This window comes from Ambystoma mexicanum, chromosome 7p (genome assembly GCF_040938575.1).
Source record: "Ambystoma mexicanum isolate Mex_15411 chromosome 7p, UKY_AmexF1_1, whole genome shotgun sequence".
In the NCBI taxonomy this organism is placed as follows: Eukaryota; Metazoa; Chordata; class Amphibia; order Caudata; family Ambystomatidae; genus Ambystoma; species Ambystoma mexicanum.
The window spans coordinates 868694951-868722458 of record NC_090939.1 but is presented as its reverse complement, the minus strand read 5'-3'; the positions used below and the strand labels follow the sequence as shown (position 1 = coordinate 868722458).

Below are 27508 nucleotides of genomic sequence, written 5' to 3'. Positions count from 1 at the left end.
AGGAAGGTGGAGGATGGACTCGCCTCTGTTTGTTCGGTGGGCTCCCCGACGGTCCAGGCGCTGCTGGATCGTCCGCTGGTGGTAAGGGCAACCCTGTCCTTATCTCTGTACACAGGGTCTGCAAAGCCATCAAGATTGCGCCTGAATTGTCTTGTGGCATCTGTTGCGACAGGAGCGAAGGCTGGGGCGCGGGTTCCTCCACTTCCTCGACGGTCTGCAGTTCCTCGTCGGCCCCACCGTTGCTCTCTACGTCTGCCTCGTCGGGATCCCTCCCGTAGGTTCTGGCCTCCTCGAACTTCTTGTCCAGGATCTTTTTGACGCCAGCCAGCTCATCCTCGGTGGTGGTTTCCGTGTCAGTTAGGGGTGGGTCCCACGGTGGGTCCCACCCCTCTTTCTCATCCTGGGGTTTCACGGGGTCTTCTCGATAGGCTGGAAAGATGTTTCCCTCCTTGGTGGCAGGGAAACTCTGGGCCCGGAGGTCGTCTCCACTGGGGTAGCCTCTGCAGGCTTTGCCAGGGCCGCCACGACTTCTTCAATCGAGGCCTTCGCCGGGTGAATTAGGGCCTTCATGACCTTGGCCGTGTCTGAGGCCTTCACCTTAGGGGGGATGGTCACCGCCTCACCCCCCCTCTTGGCTTTCTCCATCGGGATCAACCGGGGCTTCTTCCGAAGCTTACCCAGGTTCTCCGACTTCCTTTTCACCGAGCCAGAGCGTTGGCTGGTGAATGATGGAGTCTGTGACATCGCGCTCTGCCTGGCAGCCGAGGAGCCCAAACCAACGGCGCTCCCGGTGCCCGCAGACTCGCGGTGCTTAGCCTTTTGTTGGGCCCCCGTCGCCAGAGCGCCCTCAAAGGTCTTAGAAGACCGCTCAGATTTCTTCTTCTCATCTGCTGCTGGGCTCTTCCCCTTCAGCCAGTTGGTGAGTCAAATACGAAGATCCTTCATTGTCCAGACGGACATGTTCTTACAGAACGCACAGTCCTTCTCCACGTGCGATTTGTCGTCGTGAAGGCAGTAGAGGCACCAGGAGTGCTCATCTTCCTTGAAGACGTTCTGTAATCCACATCCTGGCCAGTTCCTGAACAATTTGGATCCAGTAGGCGTTGAATCTTCCTTGTCTTGGGCCGTGTCCAAAACGGGGTAGGCCTCAAAGGTCTTCCGGAATCCTCCAAGAAGTGTAATTCGACGAAAATCCGCCCTTGAGAGGCGTAGAAAAATTCCAAAACGGGTCCCCGTTGATCGGAAGAAGAATCGGTGGAGCTTGAGGCTCGAATTGACAGAAAAAATATGAGTATACTCTTTGAAAAAAAAACGCAATACGCAGTAAAAGCTCGAGAGCTAAGCACGAGGACACCCAACACTTGAACGTGCGGTAAAAATCTGAAGATGGCTGCCAGAGGAGGGGCTTAGGTAGAGGGTAGTCATTGGCTGGGGGCAGTATGACCCAGAGACCAGTGATTGGTTATTAGTAGAAAGACAGTTCAGAAACAAAACTGAAACTGATTTCTTCTTTACCGAGGATTCCCAGCCTGACGACGGGGAATATTCATGAGCATGTGAATCCATGCCAGACCCCATGCTGGAGAATGGGAAACATCCCCCGGGTGACGGCACAGTGACACAATTCCTGCGCCTCTCTGGAGAGCGCCAGGGATCTTGTGCCCCCCTGCTTCTGGATGTAAATCATTGTGGTGGTATTGTCTGTGAAGGCCCTCACCACTTGCCCTTGAGGGACAGAAGAAATGACTTGAGGACCCAAAACACTGCCCGTAGTTCCAGGACGTTGATGTGTAGTGTTTTCTCCAGTAGCCACAGGCCTCTGGCGTGGAGACGTCCGTTGTGGTTTCCCCAGCCTTCCAGGGAAGCATCCGACGTGACCGTCTTCTGGTACGGCAGGTTCTGAAGTCTGTGCCCCTGCCGATGTTGGAGCGCACGCCCCACCACCTTATCGCTCGATGGAACTCATCGAGCACGATCCTGTCCTTGAAGCTTCCGGACACCTGGATCCAACGGGAGTCCAGTAATTCCTCAGTGGTTGCATGGGTACACATGAATTCCCTGTAGTCACGGATGGGCCGCCAGCCAAGCTAGGCACTTCGCAAAGATTCTGGTCGTCGACTTCAGTCCGAAGGGGAGAGACGAAAAACGGATTCCCGTTAATCGGATGAAGAAATGATGGAGCACACAGGCTCGATTGAACAAAAATAGCGTTTTCCGAGTCAAAAAGCGCAAAAAAAGCAGAAGGCTCTAAGAGTGGAACACGAGGACTCCCAACACTTGAATGTGCAGTAAAAAATGTAAAGATGGCTGAGGAGGGGCTTAGGGAGAGGGCAGCCATTGGCTGGGGGCAGTATGACCCAGAGCTCAGTGAACGGTTTATAGGAGAAAGACTGTTCATAAACGAAAGTGAAACAGTTTTTTCTTTTACCGGGGATTTCCAGCCTGATGGGGAATATTCACAAGCATCAGAATCCATGACAGATTCCATGCTGGAGAAATGCTCCTCGACAACTTCTGCTTCTCCTTCAATGATCCCATGACTGTTGATAAATCTCTGTGCTCATGAGGCTGTGTGCATCACACACACACTTCATTACCTCGACACTATGTTGAGACAACAGTCTGCCCAACACCTTACCCAGTGCGCGCTTCACTACTGTGCAGCATGCATATAACACATTAATTATGGCCATTCAGTGCACGGAGACAGTTGTGACATACAAGTTACATTGGTATTCACACACATTATGCATTGATGAATAAACAGGGCTACTTAGCTCTAGCTTGTAGATCTAGGCGGGATTGTCAGTTCTGTGCTTGCATGACGTTCCAAGTGCCATTTCAGTAGATGGTGAAGGCACGTTCTAAAGAAACAAAGGCTGAAATCAATATATCAGAGTGTTAGTGCTCTGTTCATTTAGTACTGCATTCTTTTTTTTGCTATGTGTAAGCATCTCCTAGGAAACATTTGTTGTGTAACTCACATAAGTAGATTTTACATTAAGCACATTAGATTTCTATTTTTGCTTAACAGTCTTTACATTGCTGGTTGTTCCAACACTAGCACACAGTTTTTTTTTTTAAATCACATTTTATTGTTTTTTTATTTAGACATTACCTAACACAAACTTGACTCCAATGAGTCAAACTACAATAACTCACTGGCCGTCCAGATGGCATCCGACGGGCTCTCTCTATCGAGAAGAACTTGGAGACGAGTTAGGTTCAAACATATCAGTGATCCATTGTTCCAATAACAATTCCATGTATGGTCCCTCTGTATTTTCTGGCAAGCCCAGAATTCACTGCAGTATTGAGGGTTCCCTTACTGGGTCCGCAACCCTCTTCCGATCAATCCGCTTCACCCATGCACTGCTGTGGACATCCAGCATCGGGCGTCCTCGGGATATGGCAGGAGGCAGATGTAGGGTGGATGCAGCGAACTCCAGGAGAAGATTACAGGTCGGGTCTGCTTGTGGAGACGTCTGTGTTTCAGCATGCCGCGAGCCACAATGCTTGTTCGGGCCTCTTGGATTCCCGCCGGCTAGGGCTGCTCCTTTCGCTGGTAGGTGTGAGCACTCTTGTGGACGCAGCGTGGTTGGGGTGGCCAGCCCGTACACGTCTCACACCGTCTGATGCCCACCAGGCAGGCCCCCACCTTTGTATCCGCAGTCCCCTGACGGACACTCTGGGCGGCAGCACTGGTGGTCCACGGTTTGGATTCCAGGGTGCTGTTGCAGGGGCAGCGTCACCCCCACCAGGTGATCGATCTTCTGTGTTCCTTCGCCCGCACTGGACTGGCTGGGCGCTCCATGCAGGTCTACGGGTAAGGTATTTCTTTTGGATCGTTGTCCCTTTACGTGGAGCGTTGAGTGCTTCACCTAGTGCTTCTGCGTCTGCCGGGCCGCCTCGGTCGGCAGATAAGTTCTCTGTGTTCTATGGGTCTCGGGTGCCTCCCTTTATGCGCTCGATGACCTGTTATAGTGCAACTGAGTTTCCAGGCGGCTCCTCCTTGATACACTTGGTTCTCAAGGGTCGCGCTTCAGTCTGCGGCCATCTTTGCGTTCCTAACTCAAATACACGCTGATTTCTTCCGCGGCTTGTATATTGCTGGCGGGTCTGATTTTTTATTCTGTTTTTCGCCCAAATATTCCCCACTCATTTGTCGCTCCACAGGGATGGTTTTCCCCTCAGGGTTTACAAGAATAGCAGGCTATTTTACAGGATGTTTGTCGGCGGTTGAGAGAGCTCGGAGACTCACGTCTTCATCACTCTGCTGCTAGCCAGGCCCTTCCAACACTAGCACGCAGTTTAGTCTTCACACCAGGTAGACAGAGTAATGACAAGCTAGCCCAAAGACGCTGCAATCCCTTTAGTGAGCCTAATGAGTTGCTTGTTCCCCTGGGCATAGAGTAAGAGCCCAGGAGTGTTTGAGGGCCAGGAGGTGAGAACCTGACCTCAGCCAGAAGAAACAGAACACAAACAAAGCAACAGCATGAACAGTGACATTCAATCAGTGGAAGAACTAATTGTATATCACTTACAATGCCAATTATCCTAAAAGGGGATTTTAACATAGCATGGGACCCCTCTAAGGACAGAACCAAAATAGCACAGGGGGCACAAGGGAAACCCTGGCCTTGGTAGACGCGTGGAGGGCGTTTGAAGGGATACCAGGAGGGGTACACCTTCTACTGGCATGCTCACCACAAGCACTCGAGGATAGATTACGTGTGGCTCTCCAGAAGTCTGCTGGGCCACACTACAGGGATCTCGGTCGAGACTATCATGCACTCAGATCACGCACCCATAACCCCAAACCTGAAAAGAAACTGACGACCTGCTTCCAAATCGGTCGAACAACTGTATCAAGCAAATTTTCCGTCCCTCCTAGAAAGGATCAGAACGCAAATTATGGGGGCCCCTACCCATAACACTGCTAGGCCAAATAAATGTTATAAAAATGGTCATCCTACCCCAACTGTTATACTACTTCTCAGCCCGCCCTATCCAGGTACCGCCCGCCCTATTCAGGTCTCTGCAAAAAAATGACGAGTAGATTCCTATGGAACAATAGAGTACCGAGAGTGGCTGCTAGAGTCATGGAAATGCCTGGGGGAAACGGACCTTAAAGTCTACTATCTGGCAGCCCAGATGAGAGTTATCGGGGATCGGCAGATTGAAGATAGGGGAAAGAGATGGCGGCCAATGGACCGATCAGTAGCAGGGGAAAACTTGGAAGAGATACTATGGAAACACAAACCAGATAAACCACCCCGAATGTACTGTAGCAAGATTCTGGCTCTAGTGGGCAACGCGTAGGATGAAGCAATGAAGAGGGGACACATCTCCCCTCACCCATCACCATTCACGCCGTTATTGGACAATCCACAATTCACCCCGGGACACAAAACCGCTGCATTCACCAAATGGCACCAGGGGGGATGCCAAAAGATCAGAGATATGTTTTCACAGAACCAGGTCAAACAATTCGATCAATATACGGCAGACTTCGAACTGGGGGAGAGGGAGAGATTTCGCTATGCACAACTAAGGCACTGGTTATTCCAGCCCTCCATGAAACAAGCAGAGACATGCTAGCTAACGCCCTTTGAAAAATACCTGAATATAGATCCCGGCGACAGGCGGGTGGTCACCTCCATATACGTGCACCTAATAGTGGTTGAAGATCCCCCTCCGAGGCCATATATGAAAACATTGAAATTATCCACGGGACACTCAATAGAAAAGAGCGAATGGTCGAAACTATGGGTGAGCATTCCCAAGCTCTCGAGATCCCTCCAAATTCGGGAAATCTGGGTAAAACTGCTTTTCCATTGGCACCCAACGCCCTAAAGACTCCACAAAATTGACCTGGGGGAATCAAAATTCTGTTGGAGGGAACGTGGAGCCACATAGGTGGGACTGCCCCAAAATAGAGAGATATTGTGAGAGCATACAAGAGGGTTCTGCACAGACTGGTCAAGGTTATTGGAGTTCCTACAGGAAGGATCGAGGGGTGCTTGGTGTCCAAGGAACATGCGCCTCTTGGGTATAGCAGGATAGCCTCTGATCGAGCTACTACAGGGGAGGTGCCCCGAGGACTGAACAGAAGCACGCAGTGCAGCACTGACTCATGACACCAAGGATAACGAAGCACGGAGATGGCATTTAGCACTATGGACTACCGTCAAACCAAAGGGGGTGAGGGGGCGTACACATTTACGGTTGAATGTCCATTTTGGGATGCCCATGCCCTGTCATTGGAATCAGTGGTTTCCTGTTAGGAAACAAGATGGCCCGATGGCCTCTTGCTTTCTATCGCCTGTTACCTTACTTTTCCCAAAGTCACAGGAAGCCCTGACTCTGTCCCTTCTCCTTGACTGGCTGTTGGGTGGAAGTTCCATATATGGTGTTGTGGGGGAAGTCCAGGCCAGACTGGCTGGAGCTTTCCCAATCACTGTATGTTGTGGGTACGCCCTTGGTGTGGGACCTAGGTAAATGGAGTGTGTGACGAATACGCACTCTGTGTTATGGGTGTCTAGTATCTGGCGTTTGACACAATGACTGAGACAGCCCTGCCCAAAACTGGTATGAATGCAGTGTGTAGTGCTGAATGGCATGGTACTTGGCCGAATCCACATTCTGTGTTGTGAGTGTCTGGATGGAGAAGAATGGCCTGAATGCACTGTGCGCCTGATTGGCTGCCTGACTGCCCTTCTGATTGATTGGTTGCCTGAGTGTGACCCAGCAGAATGAATGGGAGATCAACAGTATATCTGGGGGCCTTTCACTACTAGAAATCGCTCAGAAGCTGAAGTAGAAACTGACATCGAAACTGACGCAGTTCAGAAGCTGAAGTTGAAACTGATGCTTACCTTTGAAGCCCACTGGAAGAAGAACTGCTGCTGCTGTCCTTCGCTAATCTGAAAGCTGCTGTGCCTTCAAGGAACTGATCTAAGAGAGGACCTGGCTAGGAGATCTCTTCCCGAGCTACAAGGGGCCATTGTGCACAAGCCGATCTTTGCCAAAGCTCCCTGGTAGACAGACCTACGAAAGGCTGCCGACCGGAGAAGGGGACCGCCGAGGAGATCAAAGAGAAACACCGGACAGCCGTCCGCCGTCGCCAACCTGAGCCACAGAGCTCCCTTTGCCTAAGAACATTTGATTCAAGGACTGGGACTACAAATTGGTATGCTTCAGTCTGGTCTTCTGGGTGTATTGCTGTCCATGTAGAGATCTGTCTTGTATGGCCGTCGGTGTGGTTGCTGTGGTAAAATCATTAGGCTTGCTTTTTTGGTGTGGTTTTGCATACTGCATCAGTAATGCTTAGAACGTCAATCTCTACGGTTCACTATCCTGTTCAGGAAAGCATGGTAGCCTACTAACCCTTGATTTGCCAGTTTCTTCAGACTGTTGAATGCCCTTTGCCCTAGTGGGCTCATATTGTTGGATCTGTCCACAATATATGAGCTGGTTGGAAAATTGGCAAAGTTCTTTGCTTCAACTGGCTGCTTTTTTGTTCTGGATTTCTATTCACCGGGTGTACGCTGATTATGACCTAAATTTTGTTGAAGCACTTATGGAGCAACAGGTGTTTCTTCAGGGAGTGTGCAAAGCGGTCTCCTTTGTTACCCAGGATATACTCTTCATCGCAAACTTTGTGTGGTGTACTGACTGTTGGATTATGATCAGACGACGGATGGACCAATTTATACTTTTGTTCCCTGCCCCACTCTTCAGAGGGTTGCCCTTCATCATGCTGGATGCTTGTGGGCAGGGGCTGGGGGGGCTTTCAAATTGTAAGCAAATGACAGATCTTTGACCGGTGCTTGTCTGCAGGACTTGGAATGTTAAGCTACATCCTTTTTGCGTGCCTTATTGCAATTTATCCAGCATTCTGCTTTGCAGGTAGTGAATAATGCATACGTGGTACCTCCAGCATTTGCTTTAAAATTGTGATTTTTCCCTTTTATTGTCTGTGTGTGTGTGAAGCTCAGATTCCTATTAAGGATGCAGGTGCTATCTTATACCTGTTGCTCATTCCTGGTCTGATTGGAATCAGGGGTGTTGGCGGAGGTCCTGGCCCACGCGCCACAATCCGATCAGGCATTCCCCATCAGAAAGATGTCCTTTTGTGGCTAAAAAGTTCTGTGAGAAGCCCCAGGCCAAAGCCCAGATGAACAGCCGCTTTAGGCTACTGGATGGGGAACCAGTACTCCTGGCCTCCCACCCTCAACCACACTCTTCAATTGTGGCGGCAGCCTCTTTGTATTCGAAGCCATCCTCGTTGTCGTCCACAGCAGGGGCCGCCTCTACCTGTCTATCCAAGGAGGACAGGGCCCTCGAGTCTATTCGGCAGGAGATGTTGTTATCTTAACGCTGGGCTGCACTTGCGACAGGCCAACGCTGATACCGTTCTAGCCACGGTGAACTAGAAGCTGTGGCGAGAGATCGGGGGAGTTCCTGCCCGACATACACCCAGAGAGACAGGCCTCTATTAAAGCCAGGCTGACAGAGACCTGCGCAGTTGCGCAGGACCTCATGGGGTCTTTGGTCTCGCACATCGACACAGCCAGTAGATGCCTCTGCCTGGGGGTCTAGAGGAGGTGGACGGCGTAGATGCTTGCCACAAGGTGCTCCTTAGATGTAAAGGAGAACCTTCAGTTCGAAGGGACGGACCTCTTTTATTCGACCACCGATGACAAGCTGACAGTAAAGAACACCTCAACGCAAACTGCCAAGTCCCTGGCCATCCTGACCAAACCTGGGCAGAAGTCCTTCCCTCAAACCCAGGGCAGGTCCGACTTCAAACCCTGCTCCTTCAGCAGCTTAAAGGGGTTCAGGGACCATGATACTCTGCAGCCTGACTGATCCCCCAGCGACCACAGGAGGAAGCAGCAGAGGACCTTGCATCGCTTTTTCCGCTCCTCCTCCTCTGCTCCTACCTCGGACGCCAAGAAGCAATGACGTGACGGTCAGGTAACACAGCTCGCTGGTGGGGGCCGGTTGGCTCTCTTCGCAGCTGCACTGGCTTCTGTCTTCCTCTTCTTTTTCCTCTACCCTCTTCTCCTCTGCTTCAGAGAGGGTCCCCAGCACTGTTGCGGGAGATCCTTCTTCTTTTGGACATGACGGTGTTGGAGCCGGTTCCTCAGTCAGATATGGGCTCCGACCTCTACTACAGGATTTTTGCAGTACCCAAGAACAACCAGGCTTGTTTGAGGGTAGTGTAAGGAACTCATGGTGTCAACAGTAAAGACAGACAAGTGCTCACAGTTCAAGGGTGTTTATTAAACTGTATGCAGGTTGGAAAAACATCTAATCTATACCTAAATCTACAATGGGAGTAAGCGTCGACCATCAAATGAAAATAGGCAGTCCTAATGGCGTTGTGTCAAATAAAAAGGGCCTGGGCGGCGCTGTTGCGCTCGGTGAAGATGGCCACCTAAGTGAAGGCTCTGTGCTGGGAGGCATTATTCTTATGGAAATCAGCGTTGGTGCGCCGTAGTCTACCGAGGGGACATCAACAGATTACTCCCATGCACCCTGTCTAATTATCAGCCGGGTCTGGAGACGAGAGCCGGCTCCGTTACGGAGCTTTGGGCGGCTGTTGGTGGACTGGGAGTCGGCATCAGCCTGATCCGACTGACGCTTCCGTGGGAGTGTCTGCTAGGGCCGGGCATCTGCGGCCTGCTGTGGGGGAGGCGCTCTGTGTCCGCCTAATTGGATTCCACAGCACTGATCAAGCCGGATCCTCTGCGCCCAGGGGTGGGGGGGTGTACAGAGCTTCCCTAGGGGCTGCTACGGTTGCAGCGACATCGAACCCCGACCCTTGGAACCTGCGGCTTCTGGTGTGCAGCGTGGACTGCTGCCGCACTCGACCCTTCTGGCTCTGAGCGGGTCTGCTCTGCCGCTGCTCCGGGCCGCGGTGTGCTGGTGGGGGGCGCCCGCCGCAGCCTTCCTAACATCTACACACTTGGTGGGGTGCCCCCCCCTCCTGTGGCCCTGGACGGGTGGAACCCGGAGCCCACGACACAGACGGTGAGTCCCTGGGGGCGGGTGGGCCTGGATCTGGCAACCACAGCTGAGGCTCCGTTTTCCCTGGGCTGCCCCCCCCCCTGGGGACACTGCGAGCCTCGCTGCGGCCTGTCCTGCCCCTGCCGGGGGTGCTGCTGTGCGGCGGGGGTGCTCATTCACTCCCCCACAATCTATGTTTCTCCCGCGGCTGCACAGGAGTTCGAGCTCCACGAGCCGCCAACTTGGGCCATAGGGGGCACAACTGAATGGTCATTGGCCTCTGGGTGCGCTGATGGTGGGCGGCCCTATACTTACTCCACATTGAAGATCACACCCTGCTCAGGCGCTGATCGAGCCTCAACAACCCCATCCCAGTTCATGCTACTGCGACAGTGAAGGCTCCCATCCCTCTGCAATAGCCCAGAAATAGGTGGCTCTGATAGAGCTTGTTGATAGAGGGCTCTGGATCCCTGGGCTTCTCCACCCTCGCCCACCTGCAGAATTCCTGCCTTGCGAACCTCAACAGGGGGGGCCACTCGGATGCAGTGCGTGTGGAGTCTGGCCAGGTTGCACACAGCTTAAACTATCTACACCACCCACTCGCCCTACAACCCGGTGTTACGCTCACCTGGCTCCCACAGAGGCGTCGATCTGGACTGGACTGCTGTGACCTCCACCAATGTGACGCGTAGGGCCGAGATGACGGACTGGACTGGCCCACTTAGCTTTGTTTGCTTGGCCCGTAGGAATATTCTTCTGCAAATGGAGAAAGGGAATTAACCACCCGTGGAGTTGAGCGTAAATCCCCCCGCCCCGCTGTTCTCCCCACTGATCACCTTGGATGTCCCCTCTTATAGTCTCGCCTGATGATTTGAAAAGATGAGCTCTCCATCCTGCATTGAGCGCAGGGGCGCGTAGGTAACCAGTTACTTCACTGGCTCGAAGGAATTGGTGAGTTCCAGGACAATATTGATTCTGATATTCCTAGCAAGACGCCATAAGTATGTAGTCCGTAAGAGTTCAAATGCCTGACTTTCACTCTTGTCCGATTCCTTGCAGGTTGCAGCTTGACCCTACTGAAGAGTTCCTCGTGGCAACCGGTAATGTTCTGGTAAGGATTTGTATTATCCAACACAGTTCGAAAAAATTATGTCCATATGTAACCTGTTGCTTTCTCCCTTATTCAGGCGCTGAGAGAAAGTATGAAGTCTCGGGGAATAATGCCTCCGGCAGTAAAATCAGGTAAGTCTTTTGTGGTGAGGAGGGTTTCCCTGGTTAGTCCCTTGTTTCACCTTGCTGTCCTTTTGTTTCCCCTTAGGGGCCGGGGTTCGGCTAGGATGCAGTGGAAGCTGCGCCAACCCGTGAAGAAGAATAATACCCCGGTGGTAAAATCAGGGGTAAGTCTATAGGGGTATTCTTCTGTGTATTCCCTTGGCTCACCTTGCTGTTCTTGTCTTCTCCTTAGGTGCCGGAGTGCGGTGGGAACATGCAGGAGGATGCGGTGAAATGTGAAGATGCGGCGAAATCCGGTGAGTTCAGCGCGGCACTGCAGCAGGCGAGGCGGCGCGCATAAAACAACTTCTTTCTTCCAGCTCGAAGGCGCGATGGATCGGGAATTCAGGTAAGGATCAAAGGTATTGCTCTTGTTCTAACCTTTTCTCCTTCTTTCTCCCATTCTCTAGGAGCTCCAAACTCGAGGCGGGCGTGGCAGAAGACTGGATGCAGACTTGCAGGCACGGTAAGCGTTACGCTGCTGGATGCAGAATAACGCGAAGCGTGTGCTCTTCTTCGAGCGTGGTTTAAATAGCCTCCAAAGTAGTCCCAGGTAAGTATTCCTTCTGAGCCCCACCCGAGTAAAAAATAGTCCCTAGGTAAAATAGTCCCTTCCAAGCCTCGTTTGGCTTGGAGCTCAGGCAGCATGGTCTGCATCAGGTAAGTTTGCAGCATGGTCTGCATCAGGTAAGTTTTAATCTATGAGCCTGGCGCCTATGGCGCCAGGACTGACTCCATATGAGCCTGGCGCCATGGGCGCCAGGACTGCACCCAAATAGCCCCTAGCGGGGTTGTTGGGCTTGCTTGGGGGTAACTTGATGCCTGCTTCCGGGGTTGCTGGACATGGTCTGGGTCCCCGGGGGTAGGCATCATGACACCCGGGGAACGGTCGCTGGTGTGGCCGAGCCACGCATACTGAGAGCTCCCACCGACCAGCAACTGTGATGCTCTAACTGAGCTCCAGCAAGTCCTCTTCACCCTAGCCACCCAGCGACCCCTTTCCCACCTCGATCACCTGACGTCTCACAGTTGCTTACTGGGCAACCTCCCTGATACGCCAGAGACCACAAACTCCTTGGACCATAGCGCTCCCTTGTCTACTGAGGTCCCCAGGATCTGCGCTCTAACTTGGAACATCACTGGTTGGTTCCGCCTGGGCATTCCTGTCACCGGGCTCCCTGTGCATCTACATACTTGCCAACTGGCCTGGCGACTCGGGCCGCCAACCAGTGCCGTCGCTGTATACACTGGACACCCACAAGCGAATAAGGGGTCAAGCTCCTTCAGACCAACTGGGTTCCGGCTAGGCCCCATCCAGTCACCCTCACTCACCCTTGCGATCACTCTCTCCACATACTGGTCTCCCAAGTCTGCAGACTCTCCCCCAGTCCACATCATGACTAAGGGCGCAGGGAAAAAACAGAGCTCCATCAACATGTTTACTAAAACACTGTCTAAACAGGCAAAGGAGGCACCGGAGCCGGAACCCACCACTTCAACTCCTCCAGACTCCATAGAATCACAGAAAATGCTGGAATATATCTGCGAAGGGTTCACCACTTTGCACTCCAAACTGGATGACATGAATGGCTCCATATCCTCGATCACAGCGCACATTGAAAAAACCGACAACCGAGTTGCTGAAATTGAAACGATGGTGGGCGCTACGGAGGACGACTTGGGCTCTCTCTGGGCGTAAGTCTCCTCATTATCTAGACGCGTGCTGGAGGTAGCCAAAAAAAATGAGGACCTCGAATCGCGCTCTAGAAGCAATCACCTCCACATAATTGGGGTCCCCGAGGACGGCATCAAGGAACCCATGGAAGACTACATAGAGCGCACTCTACTCACACTTCTTGATTCTCCCAGGCTCTCGACACAGTTCGCAATTGAAAGAGCCAATCAAGCTTTATCAGCAAAACCAAGACCTGGCGCGCCCCCGCGCACCATCATAGCCAGGGTGCTAAACTTTCGGGATCGTGACGCCTTCCTTAGGGTAGCGAGAGCCAATTGGGATCTTTTCTTGGGGTCCTCTAGGATCCACTTATACCCAGACTTCTCAGTGGCGGTTCAACAGGAACGCAAAACCTTCCTGGCAGTCAAGAAGAGGCTGCGTGACCTGGAGGTTAAATATTCCATGCTGTATCCAAGCTACAAAATGAACACTCTAACCAGGTTTTCTTTTTCACAATCCCGGAAGAAGCCTCCAAATTCATAGACAATCACTTTCCAGGTTGAAAGTTCATGGCCACATCACTTTGTTGACGTTTGATCACCTATCGGGAGGGGCGCCCCCGTCCCATGGGCTCAGGAGATCCATCCTTCTGTCATGTGTCTACAGTTCACTCTGACTCTACGATGTCTTGATCTCCCCGTCATTAGTAACCTCTTAAACTACATGTTGACGGTTTTTGATGCACCTCTCTATCCTTCATGAGCCCCCAGCCCAGGGTATCGCTGCCAGGCCAGCACACAGGCCCCCAGGCGTTGATGTCATTGGTTTGGATTTGGTTATGGGGTTGTCATTCCTCTGATTGGGGGAGGGATGTGGGTGGGGGTGGGTTGGGATGGGTGTATTGGTAAAAAAAGGCTTGATGTTCATGAAGAAGGCGGAGTGTGGGCCAATGCCAGGTCAGTCGCGTACTGAGAGGGGGCTCGCTCATCTAGCCCGGCCTTCAGGCTCTAGGTTATCACCTCTCCGAACTTCAAAACCTATGCAGTGCTCTTATTCCAATGGGCGACAATAATGTGATACTCATGAGTTGGAATGTGCGGGGGCTGGGGAATTATAGGAAAATGCGACAGTTACAATTGCACGCCATGAAGTGAAAATCCTTCTTTTACAAGGAACACACGCATATGCTGAACACTGTGGAAAATTCGCCAAAGGGTGGGGTCTCCAAAGATATTACAACAACTATTCTGCCCAGAGTCGGGGGGTTATGACACTGATCTATAAAAGCCTCAAATTTACTGGTAAGTCTTCGCAGGTCGACCCATTGGGTAGATATGTATTGCTTCATGGTGTCCTACAAAATAAAGAACTGGTGTTATTGAACATCTATGGTCCCAATGTAGACGACCCCGAGTTCCACTTAGCCTCCCTCATAGGCAGCTTCCCTATGGTCCCGATACTGTGGGGGGCGACTTCAATACAATACTAGACGTGGACCTGGACAGATTGGGTTTCAGACCCCGCCAACTCTCAAAAGCAGCCTACACCATTCTATCATCGCTTCCCCGACTGACTATAGTAGACATATGGAGACTTATACCCTGACTCCCAAACATACTCCTTCTATTCCCCGGTTCACGACTCACATTCTAGGATTGACAGATGGCTCATATCAGACATGCTGATAAGAAACGTTTCACAGCAATCGATTCTCCCTAGAACTCTTTCCGACCACTCCCCGGTGACTGTCTCTCTCTCTCTCCTGGGGTCCAGACTACGATGGAACTCGTCAGTGGAAAATGAAACCACACTCCTTGCTCGATACAGCCTTTAGCTCAGAGCTAGAGACTGCCATTGAAGACTTTTTGAAAACAACACTAATTCGGTCACTACACAATCCACCCTTTGGGAGCCATTTAAAGCCTACATCAGGGGTATCGCCATCTCCAAGGAAAGTGGTATTCTGAAAGCGATCTGAGGAGATATCCGGAAAAGTGAGTCGGCCCTCGCGTCCCTTGAGTCCCAATACGCTCTCCTTCCATCTCCTGAGATCCTCGCGTCTTTAGGTACGGAACTTGATGCGTCTCATACTCATGCGGAACGCAAGGTAAAATTCCTTTAGAAAATACGGGGAGGGCGAACGGCCAAGCCGACTCTTAGCCAGACTCATCCGTCGAGAGTTTGGATCCCCCAACATCCCCACTATCGAGAGAGCAGACGGCACTCTAGCCACACTCCCACAGGATATTAACACTAAGTTCCTGGTATTCTATGAAGCCCTTTACTCAGAGGATGAGAGCGTCCCAACAGCGGAGATCGATGCTTACCTAGACGGCCTTCGCCTTTCGGTCCTCTCCTCTGAAACTAATAGCTCTCTCGAGAGGCCGTTTACTGCGGAGGAGCTCTCAGATGCCATCGATTCGCTGTCATCTGGTAAATCCCCGGGCTCGGACAGCCTTCCAGTAGATTTTTACAAACACTTCAAATCCCTCCCAATACCTCACTTGATGGCCCTATGGGAAGAAGCATGCGTAGTGGGTAGGCTCTCCCCTTCTCTCCGGGAAGCCATAATAACGGTTCTACTTAAACCTAGCAAGGCCCCCACCCCTGTGGCTCATACCGTCCCCTCTCACTAATCAACTGCGATGTCAACATTTTTGCCAAATTGCTAGCCTTACGCTTGGCCCCCTTCATGTCACACATCATTCACCCCGATAAAGCAGGATTTATTCCAGGGCGCTCCACCTCTCTGAACTTGATATTATTAGTAGAATTAACCCGAACGTGCAAGCTGTAGTTGCTACACTGGACATGCAAAAAGCATTCCACTCCGTGTCCTGGAAGTACCTTTGGCGGGTCCTCGGAAAATGTAAAATTGGGCCCAGTTTTCGTTCATGGGTCGGGCTACTTTACTCAGATCCGGTGGCTAGGGGCCGTACTGAGGACAGATGCTCATCCCTATTTCGAATTGCCAGAGGTACGAGGCAGGGCTGCCCCTTTTCCCCCTTAATCTTTGCTATAGCTATGGAACCGTTTGCTGATAAGATGCGCCAGTGGCACGCTCGCAGAGGGTTACGAACAGCAGGCCAAGCGGATATCATCTCTTTATATGCAAACGATGCCCAGCTCTATATCCGGTCTCCCGCTATCAACCTTGCCCCGATACTGGAAGACATTGTCCACTTTGGGCGTGTTTCTAAATCCACCCTGTTCCCACTCTCTGAATGCACACGTTCCCCTCCCGATCTTATGTGGTTCACTTGGTCCCAATCGAAATTTATTTACCTCGGTATAGAGGTGACTCGCCGTCCTGAGACATTGCTCCAGGAGAACTATCAGTAACTCACAAAACTCTCTGAAAAGGCTTCTGGCTGGGTGAGAGTTCCAATTTCCCTGGCTGGTCGAATTGGGGGGTTCTAAAGATGGTCGTACTCCAACTTTTATATAAGTTAATCAATCTGCCCCTGTTGCCGGGGAGACTGCTTTTTCCAAGCGTTGACCCGCACTATTAACACTTATCTGTGGCATTCTGGGGCAGTCCGACTAAAACTTGCAACATTGTCCACCCCCATGTAAAGCGGCGGATTCAGTGCCCCAGATTTTCTCAAATACTGGCTGGTGGCGCAGGCCCACTGCGCCTCACACTGGTTTAACACACAGGATCCCCCTCCGCATGTTAGACTCGAGAGAATGGCAGTCAGTGGCCGAGACGTCCGCTCCTTGATTCTCTCCCCATTGCCGATCATGTTAGAGTCACTAGACCATGTTAGTTTCCAGATTTTAGAGTGGGCTAGGGATGTGCTATCAGGCACATCCTATCCATTCCATGGCGATCTACCACTGTGGAATTTCCTCCCAGGGGTCCTACCTTACCATCATCCATCATACACCGGTGGGCTGAAACAGGCTACGAGGCAATCCTGGACATCTTTGAGAGTGGTGGTTTTGTTGAGTGGTCGGATCTTCCACCCATCCTCAGACAGAAACCATCCGCGTGGCTCCAATACTCATCCGCAGAGTTCTTAAAATCACATACCCTGACTTCCCTGCGCTACCTCCCAACGACCCAGTAGTTGCGGAACTATGCAGCTTCAACTCCTTTAGGGGGAAGGTATCCAGACTATACGCCCTCTACAGGCCAGATCGACCCCCCCCCTGCGACAAACTGAAACATAAATGGACAGAGGACTTGGGGGTGGTGATGTCCGACCAACGCTGGAATCTCATGTGTGCGCGCACCCACAATGTGTCCTTTAACTCCTGATTCAAATTAATCCAGTTCAAATTCCTGCACATGTATCACCTCACTCCGATTCAGTTGCACCGCATGTCCAAGGACCACTCCCCCAGATGCCCCAGGTGCGGAACCGACAGCGCCACATACATACACATGATCTGGTCCTGTCCTAAACTAGCGCAGTACGGGGAGGAGATATGTACTACTATGACTGTCATTTTGGACTGCACAGTCGCTCCATCCCCTGCATTGTGTCTCTTTCATGACTTCCCGGACTTGAGTCGCGACTCCAAAAAGCTAGCGGGCCTCTGTATGTTACTCATTGTCCACTGCATCTTACTATGCTGGCTCCGCCCTGGTCCACCCTCACACTCGCAATGGCTTAGGGCAGTCACCTGGGCAATTGACACGGAAGAGGTCTGGGCTAATCAACAGCTGACGCATTCCAGGCCCAGGAACATATGGCTGAGATTCTGCTCTTATATGGCCTCCATAGCTACAGACTCTGATGGTGCATCTCTTACTTCATTTTCTCCCACCTCCACCATGGCCTGAACTTTTGATAACCCAAATTTCTCCTGTGTTGTTGCGCCCCTCTGCTCATACCCGCAAAGCAATGTACAATGTTGAAATCGGACTGTATGCACTGCAATTGTCACGTCTGCCCCTGTTGGGCTTCTGCCTCTTCTCTGTTGTCAAGCTAAATAAATAAAGTTTAATAAAATAAAAAGCGCCTATACTAAGAAACCTATTGCCAAACCTCACAACTAATACAAAAAGGGTGTGGGATAGTTCCCAAGAAAAGAAAGAAGTGCAATGTGGCAGTGGGAGCCCCGTTCACCCAGCCAGAACCCACTCTGGTAGTGACGGATTCCTCCCTCTCGGGCTGGGGGATACCCTAGATGGCCATTTGATTCATGGCGCATGGTCCAGAACGGAGGCCCTCCTGCATATCAATCTGCTGCATCTCAAAGTGGTAGGCCTGGCTTTTCTACTGGTCATCAGGGGCGATGCGGTTCTGGTCAGGACCGACAATTACACAACGATGTTCTACTTGAACAAGCAGGGCGTCACCCCCTCTCCCCTCCTGTGCATGGAGGCAGTGTCAATCTGGGAGGGACCCAGTTGGAGGGGACATGGATATCTGCGGTCCATCTCCCGGGGGACAACAATGCGGAAGCTGAACATCTCCGCCGCCTGGGGCTAAACACCTACGAATGGGAATTACACATCAACTGTTTGTTGCCCCTATTCCAGAAATGGAGGTTCCCAGATCTGGACTTATTTGCATCTCCTCTGAATTCCAAGTGTCCCCTCTTTGCTTCATGGGCGGGGTGGGGCCAGGGGTCTCTGGGCGACACGTTCCAACTCTGCTGGCAGTTGCTATCCGTTTTCTACTCCATTGCTCCAGCTGACCCTCTGCACATTTTGAGCCTCAGTAGACTGCAGCCTCCTCCTAATCGCCCCCTCCACCCCACTGGCTGTCGAGGGCTTGGTTCTCCGACCTGCTGCAGTTGCGCTCCCAGGGGCCTGTCCATTTCCCACACCCCTGCAGGGGCTTCCTGACGCAGCAGGGCGTTGGGAGAACCTGGACCCAGCCAGCTGGCCCGCTTGGCCTGGCTCCTGATCAGCGGAGACTGCCCCACTCCCAGTTTTCGTACGACAACTGGGAAATCATCCAGGAGGCCCTCCACGTGTTCTCAGTACAAGAGTAGGTGGACCAGGTTCTGCCATTGGGCTCACGACAAGGGGATGGACTCCACTCACCTGCACCCTGGACGACGTACTGGCCTTTTCTACACATCTGGCTCGCTATGGAGACCAGGTTGATACCTGTCGCACCTATTTGGTGGCCATTGGGGCCTACAAGAACTCCCCAGAGCGCATTTTTTTGGCGGCCACCCCTGTGCTTAAGGCTCACCTCAAGGGGTTGTCCAGACGGTTTCCTCTGGTTCATGGGCATACACCCGGTCTGGGACCTCAGCGTGGTTCTGGCGGCTTTACAGCATAAACCTTTCAAGCCAATGGCCTTGGTCAACATCAGGCTGGTGACGCTCAAGGCAATACTGTTGGTAGCGCTCACTTCTGCAAGCAGAGTCGGCGAGCTGCAGGCTCTGTCGTGCAAGCCCTTCACCACCTTCCACAATGACAAGGTAATCTTGGGCACTCATCCAAACTTCTTGGCCAAGGTGGTCTCTCCGTTCCATTTGAACCAGGAAATCTGCCGGCCAGCGTTCTTTCCAAACCCGCCGTCGGTGCTGAAAGGGTATTGCATTCCTTAGACTTGGAGAGCGCTGAAGATGTATCTCTCCCGGACGAGGTCTTTCCAGAAGGCATTAGCAAGGCGGCTACTTGAGCCACTTTGTCTGCTTTCTGTAAGCACTATTCCCTTGATACCAGTTCCAGGTGGGATGCAGCGTTTGGTCAGGCGGTTCTGGTGAACATTCTTGCTTCTTCTTAATCTTGAGGCAGGTTGTCACAGCACCAACCGGTTGTCTTGATCGGTGGAATCACCCACAAGGATGGAGGAAAGGGGACAGGACATATGAGTAATTCAGGTTACTCTACTTAGTGACTGGGTGTCACGTTTCTTGGTCTTGGGCGAAGGTAGCACGTACACCTGCCTCCCCGTTGGATCTTGGTGCCTGGATTGTACACAATCTCAGGCCCCCGTGACCCGCCGCGGAAAGAGGGTTAGGGTCTGCTGGATTGGATAGGTAGAGGTGATTATGGAAACCGGATAGAGGATCAGGAAGAGGTAATGGATGGGTAAGGGGATTCAGGGAAAAGGTTTGACTTGTTGCCCCCCTACTGGGGTTCCTGAAATCGCTGATGCTCCGCCCACCCACTCCTGCACACTAGCACACTATGCCCCCCAAAGCCCTGCCTAGTCTGGCCTTCTCCGGCCCTAGTAATTCTGCTTGGATACCTGGCACATTGTATTTTAGGATTCTCTGGTGCGTTACTGGTACGCACTCACATTGTGCCGATTGTTTGAACTCACAACCGGCACACCTTAAACAGGTTCACTAGTACATTGCAATCATATACCCACTGGTTACATGCAATGCGTTGGTTGTTGGAACTCACAACCAACACACATTAACTAAAGAAACAAGATGGCACTTAGCTTTGTGTCGTGCAGCGGGGTACGTCTGCCATGAGCTGCGGTCCCAATGTTCAAGCCGTTTTGATCCAGCGGAGCGCCGCTACAAAGAAATCAAAAGCATGTGTGAGCTTGTGTTGCGGAACAGTATAACAGAACACTTGACAAGCTACCAAAACTGCCCACTGGCGGTCTACAGCATGCAAATGCAGTCGATTTGTGGTGCCGGTTCTCCGCCACTCATGCTACTGTGCATCAGAAGTTGCTATCAGCTGTGAGCACCTCTGTACTCCATACACTTCCCAATGCCTTTAAGAGTTACATTGCCCAAACACTGCTTGCGTTCTATTCAGTTACTCCCCGAACACAACGCTCCTCCCGAGAGCGCTGCCTTGCCCGAACGCTGCTTGCGTTCTATCCAAATAAACACTCCGAAATTAACCAATAGTCTGACTTGTTAGATAAAAGCACTTATCTGTTGCTGAATGCAGGGCCTGTAGTATTCGCAGGCGGGGAATGGCCTGCGGTTCGCAGCCTGCAGGAGCCCTCCGAACACATGTACTCTCTCTCTCTCGTGTGCTGGTATATATAATACAATGTCCCCATTTTATATAAGCCTATACTTAATCATGAGAGGGGTTAGGGGGGGGGCAATGTGAAAACACTTCAGCAGCAGCAGTCCCGTGGAAATGATCAATGACTCACTGGTGCCTGCAGTCTAGCACAAAAAAACCATTGTCACAAGCTAACAACACCAGGGAAAGAAACTAAAATACATGCAGACATGAAACAGGAGGAAAGGAAAACAAACACGAGCAGTAGACAAATGCAATAGGCTCACCAGGCCCCACTTGACTCCATAAGGAAAGCCTGAGTCAACACATGCATAGAAAGTATGAAATCCCCACAGATTGTGTTGCAGATGGCGATTCTGTGCACATGTTGAAGCAGTGCTTTCTTTCATCCCTTCGTGCGGTAGCTGCACTAACATTCTCCAGAATCCCTAAATGTGAACATAGAGCAGCCCAATGTTTACTGAGGGCTGATGCCCCTTTTCACTTAGCTGCACTGTGTTGCTCCAAACTGTTTGCCATAGGGCTAATGTGGGTTCAATCGCAGGGTGAAAGGTAGCCGTTTACAGCCTTCCCATTGATATACAGGATCTTTTCATGAACATCTTTTTCCTAATTCTGGACGTGAGATGCTGATCAGGTAGGTGCCCCCTGACCGTGCCATCTTGTGGCCTCCAAAATCGTTTTTGCACCTGTGCTTAAAAGCACGGTGAGCGCATTCAGCGCGTGGTCCCTCTCCCCTTCCCAACCCGCTTCCTGAACATCCCTCTACCCGCCTCCCTCAATGCCAACCCGATCTGATTGGCGCACCACGCCCTCATCAAGGACACCGCAGAGCAGCCCCCTACCCGTGCAGCCCCTTCGGCTAAGGGCCCCAAATACAAGGGCGGCTCCTACAATGGCAGCTCCAAGACATGTCTGCAGGTGTCAACAGGGGAAGCCAATGAAGCCAGCAGTCAACAGACACCAACTAAAACTGTAATTGTGGCTTGGGTAGGGTGTATAGCAATTACTCTACTCCAGAAAGCCCCCACCACTCTACCAAACCTCTCCCTAAAGTACACCGCCATAGGCTTACACCATGCACATTTAGAGAAATGTATGATCTCCGACCTAAATCTACGCATGACTGGACTGTAAATGTTGTTTTGCATTACTTACGAACATAATTCCCAATGTTAACATATACCACACTTATATGGAATTCTTAACCTCAGCCTGCATCACATAGAGATAGAAAAAGTGAATGTTAGCACGTGCCACACCTAGATGGAACTTGAATGTTACCATGTGCCACACTTAGAATGGAGATCATCATCCTGCCCTACATCGAGATAACTATTGGGAAGCTTAGCAAGTGCCACACTTTGACGGAATATGTAGATTAGCAAGTACTACACTTAAACAGAACCGTGAATGTTAGCATGTTAAATTTCATATAACGCACTAACCAATATAAGCTCAAATTCTCTGCATACGTATCTTTCTAAAAAAACTCACACAACAATCTCTCGCACAAGCCGCACACACTTCACCACACTGCAACAATGCATAAGCCGCACCTACAGCACACGCGGACTGACTGATACCCACACCAAAGCTCAGCACCCGGTGTATACCGAGTTGAAGCTGCCAACAGTACACCACTCCTCTCACTATCCTAGTCCCTCTTCACCTTACTAACGCATCCCACATTCTCATTTGCAGATCTGCCAGAGCACCTGGGGACCAATTCCGTTGGTGACGGTGCGCTATATAAGTACCTTTAACAAAGTTCGTATCACATAGTAGTGCCCTTTTGAGGTCACTGGGGGTCTTAAATGGCTATGATGTTAGTATAAGTGTAAATGACATAGTTTCACTTCTAAAAGCCATCGGCGATGGCCAGTTTATTATTTTATGTGAGTCTGCCAGCCCCCCTCTGAGGAAACAGTTATGTAGCATTGCTCATGTAGAGAGCCTATAACTATGTGCATGGGGAGAGGAAAGTTAAACATCACCTTGCTTACCCTCACCTGGGAAGTAGAACCCTCAACGTGACAGCATATTGATTCATTGATTATTTGTATAGCGCCTACACACAATGTGTTTCAAAGCGCTTCAAGGAGGGTGGGAACATGGGAGAATACAATTACATTCAAACAGGTCCTTGAAACAGGTCAGAATGTGAAAAATAACTATCAAATCATAACAGATAGTACAAGTGCATGGAACAATAAGGGAGAGGTGAGGGGGGGGGGAGAAAGGAGACAAAACTAGCAGTAACATTACTATGCCCAAAGACAACAATTGTTGCAGTGCAAGAGTGACAAGAGGAGGGGGGGAGGAGGGGAGGTAAGGGGGGGGGAATGGAAAGTGGTAAGGAGAGGAACAAAACAAGTGATTATCTACAAGATAGTGCAGGGGAGAGAGTGGGAGGAGAAGACAAGAAGGGAAACAAGGAAGACACTGGCGGGGGGCAGGGGGGACAGGAAGACACTGGCGGGGGGCAGGGGGGACAAGGAGACACTCGCGGCGGCAGGGTGGACAGGGAGACACTCACGGGGGCAGTAGGTCAAGGCGACACTGGCGGGGGCAGGGGGGACAGGAAGACACTGGCGGGGGACAGAGGGGAAAAGAAGACACTTGCGGGGGGCAGAGGGGAAAGGAAGACACTGGCGGGGGAGCTGGGGGGGGACAGGAAGACACCGGAGGGGGGACAAGGAGATACTGGCGGGGGCAGGGGGGACAGGGAGACACTTGCGGGGGCAGTAGGGCAAGGCGACACTGGCGGGGGCAGGGGGGACAAGGAGACACTGGCGGGAGCAGGGGGGACAGGAAGACACTGGCGGTGGGCAGGGGGGACAAGGAGACACTGGCTGGGGGCAGGAGGGACAAGGAGACACTGGCAGGGAGCAGGGGGGACAAGGAAGACACTGGCGGGGCAGGGGGGACAGGAAGACACTGGCGGGGGGAGGGGGGACAGGAAGACACTGGCAGGGGGACAAGGAGATACTGGCGGGGGAAGGGGGGACAGGAAGACACTGGCGGGAGGCAGGGGGGACAAGGCGACACTGGCGGGGGACAAGGAGACACTGGCGGGGGGACAAGGAGACAGGAAGACACTGGCAGGGGGGACAAGGAGACACTGGCAGGGGCAGGGGGGGACAAGGAGACACTGGCTTTGGGACAGGAAGACACTGGCGGGGGCAGGAAGTCACTGGCAGGGGACAAGGGAGACACTGGCGTTGGGACAGGAAGACACTGGCAGGGGGCAGGGGGGACAGGAAGACACTGGTGGGGGGGACACTGGCAGGGGGCACAGGGAGACAAAGAGACACTGGCGTTGAGACAAGGAGACACTGGCGGGAGCAGGGGGGACAGGAAGACACTGGCGGTGGGCAGGGGGGACAAGGAGACACTGGCTGGGGGCAGGAGGGACAAGGAGACACTGGCAGGGGGCAGGGGGGACAGGGAGACACTGGCAGGGGGCACAGAGAGACACTGGCAGTGGGAAGGGGGGACAGGGAGACACTGGCAGGGGGAAGGGGGGAGAGGGAGACACTGGCAGGGGGCACAGGGAGACACTGGCAGGGGGAAGGGGGGACAGGGCGACACTGGCAGGGGGAAGGGGGTTAGGGAGACACTGGCAGGAGGAAGGGGGGACAGGGAGACACTGGCAGGGGGACAAGGCGACACTGGCGTGGGGGCATGGGGGACAACAAACCAGAACGGGACTCGAGTTTAAAAGCACCCGAATGCTCTGCATAACCACCCCCCCACCCTCAGGTGCTCCTTTTCCTACCTGTCAGCTGAAGGGGAAAAGGGAGGGGATCAAACGGTATCGCCTCTGCAGAGTGTAAACATAGGCGGTGAACCAGCTTCCTCCGGCTATCTGCCAGTTCGCTTCCCCTCGGATTTGCCTCCCTCTCACTCAGCATCTCCCTGGGAGGGAGGGAGTTCTCTTAACAGGCCCGTGTAACGCCGGAAAATGGGCTAGCAATGCGCTATCTTGGGCGAAATTGCCAGTCGTAAAATGCTTTCCTGACAGTCGTTACTGCGCACGCGCACCAACACAGCACATGCGCAGTAGCACCCTAAGCATTTTTCGACGGCAGAGCAGATTTCGACGTTACAACGGCACTCATGAAAGTCGAACGTCAGTAAATGATTCCTTCAAATTCAATCATCAAAAAGTCATCAAGTCCTTCAAATATCCAGTATATTGCGGCATCAGTTTGCAGATATAATCACGGTACACCGCTTTTCGCAGCGCTCCCGCTGTTTGATAACATACAAAAAGGGTTTGTTAGACAGTTCTGACATAAATACAAACAATTTCAGTCTCTATGGTTATTTTTATTTATTGTCCTTTTTCGCTTTTTACTTGTGCAGATCCCCACTTATTAGTCTGGAAACTGGTGGAAGGCGGTGCCCATTTTGTAACGAGTTTCATTTCAACATTGCAAGCATATTGTGATTATATATGTAAATAATTATGTACGTAGTTAGTTAAGTTTATTCTGCTCTACATTTCTGAACCTATACTTAGCGCCCTAAAGTTGCTTGATAAGCCAGTTATTTTTCTTTACTGCTTCGGTGTTGGCTCCCTCCCACTTCTATAGGCTGCCTTCCAGTATGGTGGTAATGGTGAAAATATATGGGAGCTCATGTTCTACTCCCCCACCTAACGAGATGCAAAAACGAGTATTGAAACTGTTATGTGTCAAATAGGCAATTCAAAGTACCATGAAATAAGGCAATATGCTGGAGCATGCAATAAGACAGGAGCAGAGACCGAGCGTGGTTAACAGCTTCACTTTATTTCTCTAACTGCCGCCGAGGCGGTAACCCCGCCTCTCGCACCACGTGGGACGCAGCCCACCTTTCATTGTAATAGATGTAGGACTATTCCTCTAAACTGTAATCGCACTGGAGGTAGGACATTACATCTCCCCCCTCCTTAAACATTTCGATGATATTCAGTTGGATTCTTCAATCCATCTAATGGGCCTGCGGATGACCCTCTTGGATGGGCTGCGCACCGGTGGGGCTGATTTTGCCGGTGCGTTGTCACTTTCACTGCCACTATCATCCGCATCTCTTTCCTCTTCCTGATAGTCAGAGTTTGTGTCCGATGAATCACTTCTCGATGTTGTTGAGGTGCTGACAGTGGTGTCAGTGCTGTCAAAAGTCTTGAAAAAGGATGAGTTTCTGGTGATTGTGCCATTAGGGCTAGCAGCGGTTATCATCGACCTTTGGATGTGGGTCACTATCATGGGATCTGGCTTGAAAGCAGGCATGTCCTTAGTGACCTGCTTTTGTCGTACTAATACTTGATCGCCAATGCCGATGATGGTGTTGGGTCGGGCACGTCTTCGGGCATCTGTGTACGTCTTCATCTTATCCTTACTTTCTCGATCTTTGCTTCTAGCCCTCTTTGTGTGTGTGGACTCATCCTTCTTTTGCACGTGATGTGGAAGTCGTGTTTTGATGACACGCCCAAACATTAGCATTGATGGGCATTCACCAGTTGAACTATGTGGTGTGTTCCGATATTCTCGTAGTAAGGTGCAGATGGCTTGCATGAATGATCCATTTGTGTTGGAACAGATTTGTAGAGTGCGTTTGAGGTTTCCCATGAAACGTTCTACCATTCCATTCGCCTGTGGCCACAGTGGTGTAACTTTGTGGTGTTGAAATCCTAGATGTTCTGCGAACATGGCAAAGTCATGGCTCGTGAAGGGAGGCCCGTTGTCCGATTTGACTCTGGAAGGGATGCCATAGTCAGCAAATGTTTTGTCCAGAGCAGGTATGATGGATTGTGCGCTGGTCGAGTGAACCAGATGGACTTCGGGGAATCGTGACATTTCATCAATGATCACTAGCACGTATTTGCCATTTGCCAGCGGGCCAAACATGTCTATGGCTACTTCATCCCACACCTGCAGCGGCATTTCCGATGTCTTGAGTGGCTCAGGAAACGTGCGCGGTGCCACCGTCTGACATGCTAGGCATTTCCGTCGGAGCTGTTCTACTCGCTCGTCTATGGAGGGGAACCATACCTTGGTTCTCAGTTGCCTCTTGGTCGACACTATTCCTCTGTGTCCTGCATGGGCGATGTCCAGTACCTGATCTTGTAGGGTTTTTGGGATAACTATTTTGTTTTCCTTTAGTAGTAATCCTTCAGGTGATGCGGTAGCGTATGACGGACGAGTTTGAATGTGCGAAAGTGTTGTTCTTCTTCTGTGGACAAGGCGGATGCCCCTTTTGTTTTGACATGCCATTGGTTCGACTTGAGGCAAGATTGTACTCTCTGGAGTAGTCCGTCCTCTTGGGTTGCTTCGAACAGTTGTGCCTTGGTGATGTATTTAGGTAGTGCGCTGCTGATTAGGTACCTTAGATATTGATTTGCTTTGTGAGATTGGCGCTCATCTTGAGCTGGGAGCGGGTAGCGTGATAGGAAGTCGGCGGGGTTGTTGTCTTTGCCTGGTCGATGTATTATCTTGAACGAATACTCTTGTAGTCTTAGGCCCCATCTGGCGATTCTTGGTGGCATTCTCGCAGTCGGCTTCCCATAGATGGTGGTGAGGGCCTGGTGATCTGTAATTATGGTGAAAGGTCGTCCATACAGAAATAGATGATAGTGC

At 51.6% G+C, this 27508-nt stretch overlaps 1 long non-coding RNA gene across 1 annotated transcript in view; it reads right to left on the bottom strand.

Moving 5' to 3' along the window:
* The window catches only part of LOC138525584 (uncharacterized), a 34454-nt gene extending 9653 nt beyond the window's left edge, over positions 1-24801 (bottom strand). The window contains exon 1 of the long non-coding RNA XR_011283370.1: positions 24664-24801. This is a non-coding gene — a long non-coding RNA (uncharacterized lncRNA). The remainder of the gene's footprint in view (positions 1-24663) is intronic.
* Between the last annotated feature and the right edge of the window lie 2707 nt (positions 24802-27508).